This window comes from Bufo gargarizans, chromosome 4 (genome assembly GCF_014858855.1).
Source record: "Bufo gargarizans isolate SCDJY-AF-19 chromosome 4, ASM1485885v1, whole genome shotgun sequence".
Taxonomy (NCBI): domain Eukaryota; kingdom Metazoa; phylum Chordata; class Amphibia; order Anura; family Bufonidae; genus Bufo; species Bufo gargarizans.
The window spans coordinates 93364726-93365662 of NC_058083.1; positions in this window are offsets into that span (position 1 = coordinate 93364726).

Consider the following 937-nt stretch of genomic DNA (forward strand, 5'->3'; position numbering starts at 1 on the left):
TGAATGGAGCCTTACCAGGGGGGGAGTGATCAATGACAGGGGGGTGATCACCCATATAGACTCCCTGATCACCCCCCTGTCATTGATCACCCCCCCTGTAAGGCTCCATTCAGACATCCGCATGATTTTTTACGGATCCATGGATACATGGATCGGATCCACAGAACGCATGCGGACGTCTGAATGGAGCCTTACAGGGGGGGTGATCAGTGACAGGGGGGTGATCACCCTGATCACCCCCTGTCATTGATAACCCCCCTGTAAGGCTCCATTCAGACGTCCGCATGCGTTCTGTGGATCTGATCCATGTATCCATGGATCCGTAAAAAATCATGCGGATGTCTGAATGGAGCCTTACAGGGGGGAGTGATCAATGACAGGGGGGTGATCAATGACAGGGGGGTGATCACCCATATAGACTCCCTGATCACCCCCCTGTCATTGATCACCCCCCCTGTAAGGCTCCATTCAGACATCCGCATGATTTTTTACGGATCCATGGATACATGGATCGGATCCACAGAACGCATGCGGACGTCTGAATGGAGCCTTACAGGGGGGTTATCAATGACCGGGGGTGATCAGGGTAATCAGGGTGATCACCCCCCTGTCACTGATCACCCCCCCTGTAAGGCTCCATTCAGACATCCGCATGATTTTTTACGGATCCATGGATCGGATCCACAGAACGCATGCGGACGTCTGAATGGAGCCTTACAGGGGGGTTATCAATGACAGGGGGTGATCAGGGTAATCAGGGTGATCACCCCCCTGTCACTGATCACCCCCCCTGTAAGGCTCCATTCAGACATCCGCATGATTTTTTACGGATCCATGGATCGGATCCACAGAACGCATGCGGACGTCTGAATGGAGCCTTACAGGGGGGTTATCAATGACAGGGGGTGATCAGGGTAATCAGGGTGATCACCCCCCT